Raw genomic sequence first — 18,806 nt, 5'->3', positions numbered from 1 at the left:
AGGTTATATGAGTGGTGGTGGCGGGGGGGAGTAAGCATTCTAGATCTCAGTGTAAGTCTGACCTCAGAGGGGCGGTGACATGGGCTTCCTCAGACAAAGCCTTTCTTTCAAGAGAATTTCTTTGTTCCTGTTTGTTGAGCACTCTCACAGATAGATATTTTTTTTGGCTGTGCCCATAGCATATAGAAGTGCCCAGGCCAGGCATTGAACCTGTGCCACAGTAGTGACCCAAGCCAGAGCAGTGATAATGCCAGATTCCTAACCTGCTAGCCCACCAGGGAACTCCCAGAAAGACTTTTAAAATTTTATTTTGTTTTTGGCCCACAGAATGTGGAAGTTCCTGAGCTAGGGATCGAACCCCCCACCCCCACCCCCAGAGCAGCAGCACAAGCAGCTGCAGTGGCCACACCAGATCCTCAACCTGTTGCCCCACAGGAGAACTCCCAGATAGACCTTTTAAACTGAGGACTGGCTCCTTCATCTAAGTGCAGGGACTGGCGTTAGAAAGACCCCCATTCTCCTTTGCAGTGAGTCTTTCCAAGTTGGATGCCTGGGGGGAAGTTGCTAAGCCAGTCTGCTCCCTGACTGGCTGGTCACCGCTTCCCATCCCCCTGTCTTTGTTTCCTCCTCTGTACGGATAGGAGTGTGGACTCATTTCCATGTTCCCTCCAGGCACTAGCATTGTGGGAATGTACCCAGTCTGGATTAGTGGGATTAGAGCCCACGGGAAGCAAAGTTTACAGGGAAGATACTCTCCCAGGAAACCAGGGCTGGGTGACCAACATTGGCAAAACAAGCTCATCTTCCCTAGGTTCCCTTTTAGAAATAAAGACCCCTTGGGATTTCCTGCTGTGGTTCAATGGTAACTAACATGACTAGTATCCATGAAGATGCGAGTTCGGTCCCTGGCCTCACCCAGTGGCTTAAAGGATCTGGGTTTGTTTGCCGTGAGCTGTGGTGTAGGTCGCAGACATAGCTCATATCTGGCATTGCTGTGGCTGTGGCGTAGGCTGGCAGCTGCAGTCCACTTCCATATGCCACAGATGCAGCCCTAAAAAGACACACACACACACACACACACACACACACACACACACACACACGCGCGCGCACGCGCGCGCAAAGCAAAAGTTGAAATAAAGACCCCAGTCGAAACAGTGGATGCATATTAGCCCCCATGATAACATCCCTGGATACTTTTCTCCTCCCTTCCTACACATCCCTTCTTTTTGTAATAAAAAATACAAGATACAAGATTAAAAAAAAAACAAAAACAAAAACAGGAGTTCCCGTCATGGCGCAGCGGAAACGAATCCGACTAGGAACTGTGAGGTTGCGGGTTCAGTCTCTGGTCTTGCTCAGTAGGTTAAGGATCCAGTGTTGCCATGAGCTCTGGTATAGGTTGCAGATGTGGCTCGGATCTGGCGTTGCTGTGGCTGTGGTGTAGGCTGGCAGCTGCTGCTCCGATTTGACCCCTAGCCTGGGAACCTCCATATGCTGTGGGTGCGACCCTAAAAACAAACAATAAATAATAAACACAAAAACCTACAACAAAACGAGTATTTGGGATGCTTTGCTTGCTTAGGAAGGTAACACTTTCATTTCTTGTGGAAATGAGTCTCATTTCCATAGTGAAGTAAGGCCAGGTGGGACACCCCATTGTCCCGGTTTCATCGTGGACACGAATGCATGGAAATAAAGTCAGCAAAGCAGAACCCACTAGCCAGTGTGTGGACCCTGCACCAGGGCCGGAGCCAGCAGGGCTGCGTGTATGTGTGCGGGAGGGGCAGGCAGGGAGTTCCCAGTGCCCTCCTGCTGAATCAGGGTCAGGAGCAAACATTCCTCTCTGCCAGCCTGGCCTTCAAGAAACACATGCTGAAATAGCTGGCCCTCTGCCTTTCCTCTTAGTTCCACTGTGAGCAAATGCGAACTTTGAAATCCTTCCCTGACCTCCCTTTCCCCCTCGTTTGGAGCAGAAAACAATGAAATTTCTAAAACTCAGAGCAAGCCCTAAATAGGCAGCCCGAGACTAAGGTAGGCCTTTCCTCTTAGGCAACATTCTCCTTGTTTCCAGAAAAACATGGCCACAACGCAGGACGTAAAAACGAAGTTTGTCCTTAGGGATGTTTTTTAATTGGAAGCCTCTAGAGGTCAGCACCGCATAAAGAACCGGTTTGCTCTATGAGCGCGTGCTGGGCGGGCTCTCACCCGCTTCCTGGTGGAGCCTTTGGGAGAGGGGGGCTCGCCGACCCCTCCGAGTGGCATGGAAGGAGCGAACAGCCCGGCTGTGCAGAGGAGAGGAAAAGGGAGGGTCCTTTCTTTACGCATAAACCCTGGCATTAGACCCCAGTGGGTTTTCTTTCCTTCGCATCCATCTTTCTCTGCAGCTTCCACACCCCCGTGTGTACACAGTGTCAGCTCAATAAACACGACTTACTGACCGATCAGTGAAGCGTGGCCTTTGGCTCACTCTGGGAAGGGCTGGGGGATGCCAAAGAGGAGATGGATGGCACATTTCATCTTGCTTTGAGCAAGGTGAAAGGCTGCTCTGTGTTCTGAGGTGGCCGGGGCCTTTCTGATTATCGGCCAGCAGCCTTTGACAAGCCCTGCAACTTCCAACCAACTTGGGGGTGCTGGGGGACAGGGCAGGGACCACAGGTGTCTGCTTACAACTCAAATCAGGCTCCCTGTGGCCTGCACAGATTGGGGGTGGAGGGGGGGTTTGAGCATCTGTAGGACATCTGGCCAGAAGGGAGGTATTTGGGAGCCCCTGAAAATTGGTAGGCACTCCTGGGGGCTCCAGGACACAAGGTGCAGTAGGAACATGTAGTGATAGCCATTGGCGTCCCAGGCCACTGGAGGCCAGAGCCCAAACCAGAGGCAGACTTGGGAGTTCCCATTGGCTCCCAGAATTTCACCAGGGTTTCCTTTTTAGCCCACGAAGGATCAGGAGGGTCTTTCCTCCTCCTCTCTCCCCACTGCCCCTACTGTTCAGGTTTTTTATTGCTTCTGTCTACTGAGTTAGGCCCAACCCTCACCATAGTCGTGGGATGGACATTTGTCCTCTGCTGGGTGATTTGGCTGAGCCTGAAACCCACTCAGCGGAGACAGGATGTGGTGAAAAGGACAACAAGCATGTCACAAGCGTAACAGAAGCCCTGACTCCCCCATAAACATTTTAACAGTGGCTTGACAGCAGTCTCACTACTACCACTAGGTTTCAGAATGACGGTTTTTGATTCTGTTGAGTGTGGGCAAGGTCCAAGTTTACTCTGCTCCGCAGTGAAACAGCCCGATGAGGTTTCAGTCCTTTTGCCGTGAAGCACACAGTGCTGAGTGACTGTGTCCCAGCTGCATGTGCTGTTCCATGCACTGGTTTGTCTTAACACACGTTTATAAAGCCCTAAGCACCAGGCACTGTTCCAAGCCCCTACGACTCCTGCAATCCTCCCAACATAAGGTAGGTGTTATGACTCTTATCCCCCTTTTACAGATGAGGAAACTGAGGTCCAGAGACATTAAGTGACTTTCTTAAGATCTCACAGCTGGTAAATGTGGAGCTGGGATTCAAGCCAAGGCAGTGTGACTTCAGAGCCCCTTAGCCGCTCTGCTGTGAACAGTGTCATGGGGTTGGTCGTCCTTTTAGTGAGACCCCTGGTCCTTTTTGCTCAATATCACAGGGGCCCTCCCCTTAAACGTCCTGCCGTGAACGCTGCTAGTCTGCCTGGTTGCCCATACACAGGATGGAAAGAAGAAATCTCATTTCATTTCATCAGCTCTTCGCCTTGCCCGTGATCTGGCCGGCTGTGCTGAGTGGTTTCGGATGATAATTGATAAATTCCCTGCTGCACCTTCCCCTCTACCCCCCAAGTATCCTTGTTGTTGCAAAGATTTAAAGTGACTCAGAGAACTGAGACAACAAGTTTGTTGAAATCATCAAGTGATGGATAGAATAAGAGGATCCTGAGCTGGACAAGATTGTGGAGGCAACCAGCGTGCCCTCCTTTCTGGACCCTTCTTCCTGGGTCTTGCCTCTGGAACTGCTCCTTACAAAGCCATCACAGACTCTTCTAAGAACAGAAGAGGCTATTAGGCCCCTGCTGGGAAAGGGGCTCTTACCCAAGCTTACTCTGAAATAACCAGAGCAAACATTTTCTCTGTAGTCAGGCCAGCCTGAGAGCCAGAGGAAGCTGTCATCCACGCAGACCTGGTACCGAGCAGTAGAGCCACCAGCACGCCCCGATGACCTCAGCCTCGTGTATCTCCCTGGACCATGCGAACACCCTTCCAGCCTGCCTTCCAGCCCTTTCCTTTCCCATTTCCTGCTGAGGCAGCGGCGTGGCCCTCTGTGCCCATCCCCCCACTGCCTCCACCCCCGCGTGAGGCTCAGTGTCAACTGAATACAGAATACAGGGTCATGCAGAGGGAGTCCATGAACTTGGAGAACACGCTTCAAAGGCAAATTCAATTCACTTTGTCTCATCTGCTTGTTTGATCTCTGCCCTTGTTTCCTCCACCCACGTGGGAAGAGACAAGCCGGCCATGTCCCATCCCGAGGAAACGTTGGTGCCCCAAAGCTCCTTGCCCTGCTTCTGAGACCCCAAGTGTCATCACATAGATTCCTCACGGCTGGGACCCTGCGGGTCCTGCACGCGAGCTTGGGCTTCGGGGAGAGAGTGCTAAATTCGGGAGCAGTGCTTTTCCGTTTTCCAGGGGATGCTCGGATGGGAGGAAGGAGAGTAGAAAAGGTGAGTCAGCAGCAAACCTTTGCACCTATACATTCTCCGTGGAGCGCGAAGCTGCACAGGTTCGGAAAGAGAAGGGGACACTGTCATAGCGATGAAGACAAGTGGGTTTTTTGAGTGTGAGTCTTGCTCCCAGATGGCCTTGGTCTTTCAAATCTTGAATTTCTTCTACTTAGAAGTGTTCAGGGGCCACTTTGAGCCTTGGGCAGTGGGGGGCGGGGCGGGGCTATAAAAAGACTCACTCAGAGTTTTCTTGTGGCGCAGTGGGTCAAGGATCCAGTGTTGTCACTGCACCAGCGTGGGTCTGGCTCTCCAACTACCCCCACCCTCTCTCTACCCACTCCTCTCCCATCTCAGCTGCTGTGGCATGGGTTCAGTCCCTGGCCTGGGAACTTCCCCATGCATGGGTAGCGCAGGTGCAGGGGGTGGGGGGTGGGGGCAGGGGAGACAAACTCTTGTGGAGAATCAGCTTAAAATGGGTCTGGAAAATGTCTGATGTAATAAGTTCTGACTCCAATAGTCCCTGTTACCAGAAATAGAAATCTAATAACCGAAGGGACACAGGCACACAGGCTTCCCCTGATGTCGCCCTGCGGTAGGGTTTCAAGTTGGACATACACTTGGGCAGGTGCCGCCTGTTGCAGGCTGTCCCCAAATCTGGCTTTCCCACCACCCCCACCTCCCACCTCACCTGACATCGAGCCCTTTTATAATTCAAAGGTCACGTAAATTTAACTCATGATGAAATGATGAAATCCTTTACCAGACAGCCCCACTACTTCAGAAGCATGTCCTGGCTTGTCTAGTGTGGTTAAAACTGGTGATTTGGCTGAGGAGTGGGTAGTACTTGGCGATAAAGCTAAACTATCCAGATCCCTCTCTCTCTCTCTCTCTCTCTCTCTCTCTCTCTCTCTCTCTCTCTCTCTCTGTATATATATATATATATGTCTTCTTTTTTTTCTTTTATGGCTACACTTGCAGCATATGGAAGGGGTCCCAGGCTAGATGTCACAACAGCCATGGCAACACCAGATCTGAGCCACATTGTGGCCTACACTGCAGCGTGTGGCAACTCTGGATCCTGAACCCACTGAGTGAGGCCAGGGATCAAACCCATGTCCTCACAGACCCTATGTTGGGTTCTTAACCCGCTGAGCCGCAACGGGAACTCCTCTCCAGATCGCTTTTGATCCAGTCCCTTCAAAGACGATTCCTGACTCTGGCCAGCTCCCAACTGAGTCCTGTAACTGGTTACAAGAAGGGCTAAGCGACCTAATAGGAGTGATTTGGTGTAAAGCTCCTGTGCAGGAAATAGAATCCAGTGTCCCTCTTGTGGAGGGCAGAAGGCATCATCTCCCCCTATACCGCGCAAGCTTTTGGAAACAATCTGCTGTCTGGAAGCAAGCCACAAAAAGGTCCTCCAGCTCAATGCCAATGAACGCATCCAACCCGAACACATGGTCCAGTCTTTTCAGAACTCTGGCCAAACCTGTGCTAAATTCAGGAACGCTGACTCCCCGCGGTGCACTCCAAACCTTGCTCTGGCCCTGCACTCTTCAGCTCTGGAAAGACATGAGCAGAATTGGCCACAGGCTCTCGAAGATTCCATTTGGAAGCTCGTGTTGGTTGGCGATTCTGGACAGAACGTTGATAAGCGACAACAAACCCTGAGTGGGGTGTGATGCTTGCTGCTTCGAGATCCTCTCACTGGGGACAGCCCTGCCTGCTGCTGCTGCTGCTGCAGAGGCTCACAGAGGTGGGGTTGGGCGCAGCAGCTCCTGGGAAGAACAATGACCTTGGAGTGTTCGTTAGTCATCACGACAATGGCCCTTTTGTGACTCCTCTAGAAATAGGACTTTTCATCCGGCAGCGCAGTGTGCCACGCTTGGGAGCAGTGATGTCACAAGGAGGCAGAAACTAGGGAATTCATCCTCTTGAGCAGAATGACTAATGCTGTGTCCCAGCCTTGGGACATTTGCTGATTTCATCCACCTTCCCCAAACCGCCCCAGCCTCGGGGGGAGGGGAGACTCAGAACTGCGCCTACAATTTCCCGTTTCTCTGGCTCCGACACTGGCTGTGGGGACTCTCAGCTCTCCGCAGATTCCTCCCAAATATTCTGGTGATCCCCCCTCCCCTGGGATGTCTCGTGCGTGTGTTACAAGCTCATCTTTGGTGGCACTTGTGTTCTCCTTCTGGGTTGAACTCAGCCATCTCTGCTAACACAGAGAACGCCCACGTGGGAGCTGGGTTGCCAGTGTCCACGGACAGGCCTGGTGGCTGTCCACCAAAGGTGCCCACTTTGCTGCCGCCCTCTGCCAGCGCTGGCCCTGAGGCTGCCGGTGCATGGCAGTGAGGCCCTGGCTGGGTGGTCCAGGGTGCTGGCTCCAGGAAGGGTGCTGCCCAGGTGACAGCTCTTCAGTTTGTATTTGTCCTTTCTTTCAGCTACTCATCAGAGGGGCTTGAGTCCAAAGAGTTAGACATTGCTCTGAATGACAGGTTCAGAATCCCCTTTGCAGCCAGCCTTTCTCAATGTCATCGTGGCGCCCAGTATGGGAGCCTGATACGTTTCCTGTGAGTTCTGCCCAAGGAGGCTCCTCAGCCCCTCCCTGAACAGGCTGGTAGGCCCCCCCTGCTGGCCTCCTAATCTGTCCAGAAAGGGCAGAAGCTGGGACTTGCCATCCGCCCAAAAGAGGGTAGGAAGCTCCCTCGGCTGACCTCTGAGGAGCTGAGTGGGGGCGTTTAGCCAGGGCTGAGGAAGGCTAGAGGTTTCCGGTGATTTAAAGCCTCCCTTCCCATCCAGGAAGGGTTTTAGTGAGGACATGTGTGTCAGGTGACTCCATACCTATAAAAGCTGCTATGCTTAGAGCATTGGAAAGTGATTTCTAGGGAGTTCCTATTGTGGCTCAGCGGGTTAAGGTCCTGATGTTATCTCCATGAGCATGTGGGTTCGATCCCTGGCCTCACTCAGTGGGTAAAGGCTCCAGTGTTGCTGCAAGCTGCAGCATAAGTCACAGATACTGCTCCGATCTGGTGTTGCCATGGCTGTGGTGTAGGCAGGCAGCTGCAGCTCGGATTTGACCCCTAGTCCAGGAACTTCCATATGCCGCAAGTGCAGCCATAAGAAGAGAGAAAGACAGACAGACAGACAGAAAGAAAGTGATTTCTAGTTCCTGCCACAGCACAGTGGGTTAAGAATCTGATTGCAGCGGCTTGGGTGCGGGGTTCAATCCCTGGCCCAGCGCAGTGGGTGAAAGGATCCCACAGCTGCGACTTGGATTCAATTCCTGGCCCCAGAACTTCCATACGCTGCTGGTGTGGCCATAAATTTAAAAAAAAAAGGAAGGAAAAGAGAGAGAGGGAGGGGGAGCGAGAAAGAGGGAGGGGGGAGAGACGAAGGAAGGAAGGAAGGAAAAGAAAAAGAAAGAGAAGAAAGTGATGTCTTGACTCTCTGAGTAACCGGAGGCTGTAGATGAGCAAGTCTCAAGCTTCAGGCGCTTAAGAATCGACCTGAAGAGGTAGGTTCTCGGACTCCCCACCCCAGGGCCAGATGGACACAGACAGCTGTGTGTTTACAAACACTCCAGGTGGTCTCGTTGCAGGTGGCCTGAGGACCACCCTTTCAGAAACCCTGGGATTGTACTGGCCCCCAGGCTAGGAATCATTCACAGGGCCGAGAGGAGGCCAAGACCCATCACGCAGTTCCTGTGTGCCAGGCGCTGGGCAGAAGGCCTTCCTGGTCCTAGTACATCGCAGTCCACAAGGAGAAAGCCTTGCACAGACGCCAGAATTTTAACTTCATTAAAATCTCATGACTTGGCGTTCCCATTGTGGTGCAGTGGAATCAAATCTGACTAGTCTCCATGAGGATGCAGGTTTGAGGCCTGGCCTCGATCAGTGGTTCAAGGATCTGGCGTTGCCACAAGCTGGGGTGTGGGTCACAGAGGTGGCTTGGATCCCATGTTGCTGTAGCTGTGGTGTAGGCTGGCAACTGTAGCTCCGATGCGACCCCAAGCCAGCCTGGGAATTTCCATATGTCATGGGTTCAGCCCTAAAATGCAAAAAAAAAAAAAAGATCTCATGACTTGGAGAAAAGTTCACTCCTCTGGGCTCACATGAGGACAGAACTGGGAATAGAAGCCAGTTGTGCCCAATTGCAAGGCCTGGTCTCTGTTGCAGGACGTCATATTTCTCCCGTGGCATTTTGGGGACAATAATGGGCAGAGGCCAAGTTACAGCTCAAGACATTTCGCCACCCTCAGTACATTTGTCAGCCCCAACAGGAAAGAAATGCCAGTATTGCAAAGGGGCCAGGGAGCCTAAGGTTGAATCAGAGGACCCCTGAAATTCACCACACTTCCCAGGACCCATAATGTGCCATCAGGCTGGCCTACTGAAGAGGACAGAGGGCAGGGAGCCCCCACGTCATAGGGACGAATTCACAAAGACCCAACTGGTATCACTGTTCCAGAGCATCAGTGAGCCTGCAGTGATAAAAGAATCAGGCTCATGACTTGCCAGGCCAATCAAAGCTCTAAGCTGCCTGGACTCACTGAAACTCAGCACAGCTGCCTGCAGCAAGGCTCCGCCTGGTGCTGCTCGGTGACGGCCCCAGACTAGGGGATTTGAACAGCTGCCTATTGATGCTCCTCTCCCAAGGTTATCTTTCCCGCCACACCCTCAGCCGGGTCTGTGCAGAGTGTATAACATGGTACAGATGCTGGTCAGGCTGCCAGGTGGTGGAAACCCCGCAAAGGACTTCTATTTATAGAGGAGGCATTCCTGGGGCGCTCAGGCGCTCTCGGGCTTGCTGGGAAGTAGCCAGATTCCCGACAGACTCTGAAGGGCGGGGCTGCAAGCTTCTGCCAAAGAAAGGCCTGGTGCTGCCACACACAATGGTAGGGTGGCCCTGGCACGATGTCAGATGAGTTGGCAGCAGCTGTTTGCAGCTGAGCTCTGCCAGCTCCAGGAGCTGTGTCGGGTTTGGATTTTGGAGAATGAATTGTACCAAAAGCCAAAGATGGTCTATCTCCAACTGGCTTGAGTAAGGAAAAGGCTGTAACCCAGAGGTTGCCATCTGGTTCTGGCTGCCTGTGTCTTGAGGAGCAATGTAATTGCCCTACAGCTAAATGCTGCGGAGTGGGCAGCCAGGGCCAGCGCAGGGTGGTCTGTCAGGGAGCCTGATGGCCTTCCCTGGGGACTTCTGGGAGGCCCAGCCCCTGGAGGAGCTGTAGCGTATAGCTGGGGTGTTTCAGGTGCAAACAGGAAGGGCCAGGCTCCTGCAAGAGAATGGTACTGGCCTCCTTAGGCTGCCTTCAGGTTTTCATTCGTTAGTTAACCCTGAGCACATGTGAGAAAGCCCAATAACCAACCAGCACTTTTGAGAAATGGCCAAGCTCACGTCCCGACTCAGCCACTCACTAGTTTGAGCCAGTTAGAAATTAATTTCTCCAGGGCTCAGATTTTTCCATTAGTAATTTGGGATAAAAACCCAACAGAGAAATGAACCAAAGCTACGGAGAGGCAACACACTGAAGAACAAATACAAATGACCAATAAATACGTGAAAATGTGGGCAAGCTCTCTAGTCACCGGGAAATGGCAAATTGAGACAAGATCTTGTTCTTGGCAAAGTTTTAAAAGGTCGAAATAGTCCAGCACTCGCGCTGGGGCACTTTTACACACTGCTTGTGAGAGTGTAAAATTGGCTCATTTTAACATTTCTTGTGTAAACCCTCTGACTTTAGAATCCTACTTCTAAGAATCTGTCCTGAAGAAATAATTGTGCATATGGATATGACTATCCATTGTAGTGCTGCTTGTATTTTTTTTTTTCTCTTTTCTTTTCAGAGCCACACGTGTGGCATATGGAAGTTCCCAGGCTGTGGGTCAAATTGATGCTGGAGCTGCCTGCCTACACCACAGCCACAACAGCACCAGATCCAAGCTGCATCTGCGACCTACGCCGCAGCTCACAGCAACGCCGGATCCTTAACCCACTGAGGGAGGCCAGGGATTGAACTCACATCCTTATAGATACTAGTTAGGTTCTTAACCCACTGCACCTGGAAGCTCTTAATGTTGCTTGTAATTTTAAAAAAGGGGGGGAGGGGGAGGAAAAAATCTGTTCATCAATAGCAGAAAGGTAGAGTTCCCTTGTGGTGCAGCAGGTTAAGGATCTGGCATTGTCATTGCAGTGGCTCAGGTTGCTGCTGTGGTGCAGGTTTGACCCCTGGCCCAGGAACGTCCATATGCCATGGGCGTGGCCAAAAAAGAAGAAAGATAATGTCATGGGCAGGTGAGGGCAGGTAGCTCCATAGGTTCTAATAATGGAAACACTTCTAACCTATGCGGTGGGAGAGGAGCGAGCACAGCAGGATGCGAGAAAGATGCCTTTTAACTCTTTTTACTTAAATCTCTGTTTTTGTTATCTTTTCCAACCTGCATTGGAAGGTTATCTTCTCTCATTGCAGTTTCCTAGCGAGGCGTCAGCGAGACCCGTGGGAAGGCTGCCGCTGGAGTAGGGTCTAGGGAGGAGTCAAAGTCAGGCGCTCACATTGACAGGTTACGTTTCAGATGCCCATTAAATGCAGAGTGGAGATGTGGAGCAGGCAGTTGGGCAGAGACACCAGAAACCCAGTTGATGCAGGGTTTGGGACTCACAAAGAGGAGTCTCCCAGGGTTCCTGGGCGGGGTGGAGAGGAGTTCCATTAATAAGATGGGGTAGGGGCCCAGAGCCAAGTGCAGTGGGCACCCAAGCCCTGAATTCCAGGGCTCTTGACACAAATCAATTTTTGGTGGTATTTAAACAATCGTAGTGTCCTAATTGATTTTTCCCACCCATCAGCATCATTGGCACCGTATAAACGGCTTCCTCCGTTTTAGCACTTTTTCCACTTTTCCTCTGAATATGCAGCCCTGACTGACTGTACTCCTTTGGCAGTGTCTGCGCCCCCACCTTTGTCTTGCCTGGCATCCTGTCTTTAGATCCTTATGCTCCAAGCCTCCTGGCTGCAAGGAAGCCCTGCCTGCTCCTGAGTAACTAACCACTCTGTTCATCCCTTTCCTCAAACTCTGGCCTGGAAGAAGCCCGGATCTCCCACTCACTCAGTTTTCTTTTGTGTGTGTGCGTGTGTGTGTCTTTTTAGGGCCATACCCAGGGCATATGGAGGTTCCCAGGCTAGGGGTCAAATTGGAGCTGCAGCTGCCAGGCTACACCACAGGCACAACAATGCAGGATCCGAGCCGCGTCTGCAACCTACACCACAGCTCACGGCAATACCAGATCCTTAACTCACTGAGCAAGACCAGGGATGGAACCCACGTCCTCGTGGATACCAGTCAGATTTGTTTCTGCTGAGCCATGACAGGAACGCCTCACTCAGGAGTTTTCAACACCTGCACAACTTCGGGCAGCGTTTCTCATTTAATTTCCCAAAGGCAGATATATTATTAGGATCATTTTTATCATTGTCCTTGCCTTTTTGACACATGAGAAAATGGAAGTTTAAAGAGCTGGAATAACCTGCCCCAATTCTCCCATATGGGAAGTGTCTTAGTCTTCCATGGCTGTGTGACAGATGGCCACAAACACAGCAATTAAGACAACTCACTATTACATTTAGAGTGAAAACCAGTCATGTTGTCTTGTATAGCAGGGAACTATATCCAATCTCTTGGGACAGACACCGTGATGGAAGATAATATAAGAAAAAGAACGTAGGAGTTCCCATCGTGGCTCAGTGGTTAACGAATCCAACTAGGAACCATGAGGTTGCAGGTTCGATCCCTGGCCTTGCTCAGTGGATTAAGGATCCAGTGTTGCCGTGAGCTGTGGTGTAGGTCGCAGACGCGGCTTGGATCCCGTGTTGCTGCGGCCCTGGTGTAGGCCTGCGGCTATAGCTTGGATTAGACCCCTAGCCTGGGAACCTCCACATGCCATGGGTGCGGCCCTAGAAAAGGCAAAAAAGACAAAAAAAAAACAAAAAAAAAATGTGTACGTCTGTATGACCGGGTCATTTTGTTGTCCAGGAGACATTGGCATAACATCGTAACAACTAAACTTTAATAATAATAAGAACAATTCTATTATTGCACCGTTTCTGTGCTTCAGAAACCTGAGCACATCTGGGCTGGGTGCTCTGCTTGAGTCTCCCGGGGGTTGAAATTGGACAGTCAGACCGAGTCAGGATTTCATCTGAAGCTCAGTTGGGCAGGAATCTACTTCCAAGGCACCCAGTTCTTGATAGAATCCAGTTCCTTTTGAGCTGTTGCCCTGAGGGCCTCCCTTCCTTGCTGGCTGTTGGGTAGAGGCCACTGTCAGTTCTCGGCCTTGGGGGCCTGTGCGATGCGGCTGCTTACTGCACCGTGTGTGGGCGGAGGAGGCAACAGAGAGTCTGCTAAGACCATGGAGCTTGCCGTCTCTTAGGACCTCATCTCAGAAGTGGCCTCCCATCCCCTTCGCTGTATGTTGTTGGCTGGAAGGAAGTTGCAAGACCAGCCCACGCTCGAGGGGAGGCACTGCACATGGAGGTGAAGCCTAGGAGAAGAGCCACAGGAAGGACCACCAGGGGTTTTAACTCGGGTCTGTCAACCTCCAGTGTTTGGGTTCTTCTTGCTATGCATGGCTGGCTCCTCCGTGCTTGTTCCCCACACAGGCTGAACAAAAAGGTAGCAATGCTATCACTTTCCTCCATCCTCTAAAAACTCTTTTAGCCAGGGATATTGAGTAACCTGATTTTAACACGCCAGAAAGGGGACTTGAAATTAACATGCTTTTCAGAAACTGTTAGTTAAAGCTGAGGCCCTTTGATGATGAAGGTGGAGCTAACTCGGCCCTGTTAGAAGGGCAGCGGATAACAGCTGTCATCACCTTTTAACCCAGGCCTGCACTCAGAGACGGCTGGTAAATAACCTCTGTGCCCAGCAAATCGGCCATTTATTGAAGGCGGCCACTCTGGAGAAACAGGTGGGGCAGAGGAACAGGAGAAAAGCGGGCAGTACACTGTCGCAGCAGCTTTCTCTGGGAGCCACCTACTTCCCTGCCACTGGGGAGGACAGGGCCTCCAGTGGGTGTGACCCAGGGCCTGACTGTGATGGCAGCCGGGAGAGATGTTCGTGTCCCTCCTCTCTTTCTCACCCCCCCCCCCTCCACCACTATCACTCCCTGAAAACTTCCAACAGGGACCGTTCCAGTGCTGTGGTCTATCAGCAGTCCAGCGAAGTCTTGGGCATCTGTCTGCTTCCACCTGTTTCTGTTTCCATGGTTGCTGGGTGGGGCTCTCTCCCCACCGCCCCGACTTCTCAGAATACTCCCTCAGTGCGTGACCCTCATTCATCTCATCAGCTGGGACCTCTGCCTCTAGCGTGACCCCGATGGGCATATTTACTTAAGAACTATTTATTAGGAACTCACTCTAGGCCAGATATTCCTGCAGGCACTATAAAACAGATACTCCTTGTGTATGTGGATATATATGGACACAGATACCTATGAGATAGAGGCCAAGAGCACGGCTTGGAAGTCAGATAGATCCTGCCATTTAGCAACGGGAGACTCTACATTGGCAAGGTACTCGAACTTTCTGAACCCTGGTTTCCTCTTCTGTAGTTTGAAGATCATTATTCCTTCTTTGTAGGACTGTGGTGAAATTTAGTGGAATCATTGTGCGTAGCATTTAGTCTCTGCCCAACACGTGACAAATACTTCACAATACTTGTATCTGATCAGCACAGGCTAGACCTTTAGCCGAGATTCCCCAACCCCACCAAACTGTAGGCCTCATGAAGCCTGGGCCTACCTCTGTCTTGTTCTCAGTTGTGTTCCTGGTGCCTGGCAAATGATGGGTGCTGACACAACCTTTGGGGAATGCCTGAATCAATGAATACGTGATACTGCGTTTCATGACAAAGTATCTGTCTAGCGTGTCTTTCCCAGATGCTTAAAGATCTCTCCGTATCATCTAATTGAGTTTCAAATGTACATTTTCATTGTGAAGGATTTTGCCATTTGTTTAGGCATTTGACCAAGGTCTAAAGGGGTGGACCTGCCTGGCCTAAGACCGTACAATTGCACTGGCACAGTCAGAGCGTTGGAATTCAGAGTCTTGAAGGCTCAGCTCACAACGCCTACATATCCAGTATGCCGAGATGGTCTTGCCAGCCTGACTGAATTAGCAAATTGGGAAAAGCCCCTCTGAGTTAGAACTTTCTAATGCCTCATGACCATGACTCATTTTTAAAGAAACAAATCCGTTGTCCTGGGCCTTCGTTGCTGAGCAAATGGTGGCACCAAGGCCAGCTGCCTTGTGCTTGTTCCTCCCAGCGCATCATCTGAACATCCCTGCCGCGTTCACGCGGGCCCCCGATGGGCGGGGTTCCTGCCGGGCGATGTATCTGCTCAAGCGTGACAGCAGGCGTTCTTAGAAAAACGAGAACAAATTTCAGGCTCCAGTGATCTGTCTTCTCGTGCCAGCTGCACGAGCCGTGTGACCTTGGACGTGTTTCCTTAACCTCTCTGCAGTTTTATTTTCTCCTCCGAAAAGGAGGGGAAAGAACGCCTTGTAAAGACTTAATGATCTGAACTCCGACAAACGGTTCCTAGCACGGTTCCCAAAGAAATGCTTGGGCGGTTTGGATCTGAATGCAGGGCCAGCGCAGGAAACTCTTCCGACCCCATTTTCTTGCCCGTCGTCTGATCCAATATCCACTGGCATTTTGGGCAAGGGAGTGATTTTCAAGATTTATCTCGGAGTGTGGCTCTTATGTCCAGCAAACTTAACACGGAATGCAGCTGAAGTGTGTGAAACGGATAAAACAGAGGTCACTTGTCAGAGCAGAGCCGGGAACAGCCTTGCTCCTTGTCTGTGATCTGCCCCTCGACATTTTTGCAAAGGCCTCCCCCGTATCTCCATGAGCCCCAAAGCGTCTCAGAATTTGATTGGAAAACAACTGAACTCAAGCATCACGTAGTTCCTGTCCAAACAATCATAATCTCAATAGAGCATTATGATATATACATACTAGCTATTGTGTTAATATTGCTATGTTTTTATTGTTATTATCACCCCTGGCATTTACTGCAGCGGTTCTCACCCTTAGCTTGCATCAGAATCACCTAGAAATCTAATTAAGACAAAGATTGTTGGGCCCACACCCAGAGTTTCTGACTCAGTAGGTCTGGGGAGGGACCAAGAATGTGCCGTTGTGACAAATTCCTAGTGATGCTGATGCTGGCGTCTGGGAACGCACGTGGAGAACGGCTACTTAACTGTGTGCTTTCTGTGTGATAGGCACCACGCCCGGCACTTTACCAAGACAGTTTTTATTTAGTGCTCACAAGGATGCTTTGAGGTAGGTGGTGTGCTATTTATATCTTTTCTTTACAGACAAGGAAACTAAGCCTTGGAGAGTCTAAGTGACTTGCTCAGGGTCTTACAAGTGGCAGATTCCAATCGGGGTCTGACTCCAAAGTCCTTGCTCTTAACCATGGCTTTAAAATGAAAATGCATTATAAGGGATGAATTTACTTATTCCCATACACTTGTCTGCATTCACCTGCCAGTGGTACAGACAAGTTAATGGAATGAACTGGCTCTGAGGGAAAGAGTTCAGCCTAGGTAAGGTCTGATGGAGAGCAGAAAAACAAGACAAAACAGGAATTCCCAAGGAACAGACCATTGCTCATCATGGTCTACCCCTTTGGGGCATCTGGGAAGCTATACAACTTCTTAGGGCCCCTTGGAGATGTTTGGCCAAGGGAGGTAGACATGTGACAAAGGATAGAAAATGAATTTCTCTTTATTTACTTATTTATGACTTTGTTAATTTCCAAAATACTTAACTGAATGCCTACTCTATCCTGAGTGCTGTTTGGTGCTGGAGATACAATGGGAAAGAAAACTGGACGTGGTCCATGACTCTTAGAGCCTGTGGAGCATTCAGCAGAAGCCTAGTAACAATTCTGTGGAAGTCTTGAAATCTGGAAATTCAGCTCTACCATGATTATTTATATCCATGCCCATTGGTTCTGAGCCTTCCAAGTCTTATTATCTTATACGCTTCACTCTGTGTGCTAACCCAGTGAATTTCCATTCTGACTCATGCAGTTCAACCCCCTTCTGACATCATGATCTCAAAAGTCTGTCTTCTCAATAGATTTTTTTATCATTCTTGATTATGGACAGGATTTGGCTGGTGTTTGGTAATGGGTAACTTGCAAATATGACTAATAGGTGGAGGTTTTTTAATTGGTCTGCTCTTGTGTTCATACTCATTATTGCTAATTACCCAGTGTGTCTGATATGCCAGATGGATGCTTAATGAATGGTCTAATGATGAAATCTGAAACACCACATTCAGGTTCAAGAGAACCACAGTCCTGGCAGGGAGTGTGTGCAGTTCTCCATTCTGCCACCCAGCACCTGTCCTTTTAGAGTAGGGTTGAGGAGGCCAAATTAGATCCTGAAGATCATATGGCATCGTTTGATGCCAAGGAAGTTTTCCCTGCATCCTGGGCTTCGCATACTTTCTGTGAAAACTCATTTGGGGGAAAATTCCGTCTTGTTCCAGTTTGGATTCACTCACTCTTGCCGTGTTATGACCTATAAAAAAGAGTAGTAAGTAGTAAGTCTCGATACGTGAAAAGCCAAATTACAAGAAATCATGTGAAAGAAAGAAGAACAAAAGGAAGGAAGGGAACCGAGGAAAGAAGGACTAGTAAGAAATCCACGACTGATGTGAAACTCGAGGTTCCATAATGAGCTGCAGAAAACCTCTAGGCAGCTCCTAGAGACATCATTTTCTACTATCTAATCTACAGATTTATTTGCGTTCAAAGCAAAAACTCGACATTCAGGACAGACATATGGACCGTTTGCTTTGAATGAGTGGCAACAGCCAGTCTTCTCCTAGAGCTGGCCCCGAGCAACATTTTGAAACACAAGACTGTAATGCTTGCTGGTGCCTGGGACCGTCTGTGGAATGAAATAAGTTTTTTTTCAAAAAGAGAAAATGAGAAAAGAAGAAAGGGGAGGAGGAGGAAGGGAGGAAGGGGGAGGAAGAGCTGCCGCTCATATATTCAGCTCTTTTGGTTAATATCGAATTTTACCCACAGATCCTCCTGTGACTACTCTGATTGGAGTAGTTCCAGTAGAAAAGCATCCAGTTTGTGAAAAGCCTCAGTAGCTGTGTTAGGAAGGAGACCGCTTTCATTCGGGCACAAAATTAGCCTGGACTGAATTACCCCCACTTGGATAATTCATGCTGCCTCCTCGTGCCCAGCCCTGCCCTAGCGTTTGGCAGGATACCCCTCCGGCATAACTTTCAGTGTTGGCTCTGTCCCTAGGTTGACTGGCCAAGCCCACATCAGGGTGTGGGTGGGAGAAGGAGGAGGAGAGGTGGGTAGAACTGAGTGTTTAAGAGCTCAGGCTCTGGAGGTAGAAAGACCTGGTTCACATCTCAGGTCTGCCTCCTACTGTGTGACCCTGGGCCTCAAGATTCCAATTGAGTCTTGATAGTAACATGGGTTTTTTCTTTCTTATTTTCAGTGAATTTTTTCACTGGAAATAATTTGAAGTGTATTTGATTTGCAATGGTGTGTTAGTTTCCAGTGCACAGCAAAGTGACTCAGTTATATATATATTATATATATATATATATATATATATATTCTTTTTCATTGTGGTTTATTAAAAGATATTGGCAGTTCCCTGTGCTGTATGGTAAATCCTTATTATTTACTATTTTATCTATGGTAGTGTGCATCTATTAGTCCCATATTCCCAATTTATCCCTCCCTCTTTCCCCTTTGGTAACCAGAAGTTTGTTTTCTGTGTCTGTGACTCTCTTTCTGTTTTATAAATAAGTTCATTTGCACTATTTTTAGATGCAGCATATAAGTGATGTCATACAGTCTATGTCTTTCTCTTTCTGACTTATTTCACTTAGCATCATACCCTCCAAGTCCATCCATGTTGTTGCAAATGGCAAGATTTCATTCTTTTTAAAGGTTAATATTCCATTGTATGTGTATATACATATATGTATGTGTGTGTATATATAT

This window comes from Sus scrofa, chromosome 18 (genome assembly GCF_000003025.6).
Source record: "Sus scrofa isolate TJ Tabasco breed Duroc chromosome 18, Sscrofa11.1, whole genome shotgun sequence".
Lineage (NCBI taxonomy): Eukaryota > Metazoa > Chordata > Mammalia > Artiodactyla > Suidae > Sus > Sus scrofa.
Note: the sequence above shows the minus strand (reverse complement) of the source record.